Source organism: Octopus bimaculoides, chromosome 20 (genome assembly GCF_046866305.1).
Source record: "Octopus bimaculoides isolate indiv1 chromosome 20, ASM4686630v1, whole genome shotgun sequence".
In the NCBI taxonomy this organism is placed as follows: domain Eukaryota; kingdom Metazoa; phylum Mollusca; class Cephalopoda; order Octopoda; family Octopodidae; genus Octopus; species Octopus bimaculoides.
The window spans coordinates 10931887-10932158 of record NC_142947.1 but is presented as its reverse complement, the minus strand read 5'-3'; positions in this window follow the sequence as shown (position 1 = coordinate 10932158).

Sequence of the window (272 nt, the reverse complement as noted above, 5' to 3'; positions counted from 1 at the left end):
AATCTTGTGAAAATAGTCGTCTTTGACTGTGAGAGATAGAATGGCCTCCATATTTTGCAGAAGTGCAGAGCAATAAAGGCTTGTGTGTGTGTGTGTGTGTGTGTGTGTGTGTGTGTGTGTGTGTGTTCATCCATACTAGTAAGACTGTGCAGTGTATAGGTTAGCAGAAATGTGACTGTACCAACTGGGTGTGCATCTGCACAGGCAAGTCAGAACAAATGGATTACCGATCCATACAAGTGAATATGTATAGACTGCATGCATCCATATTG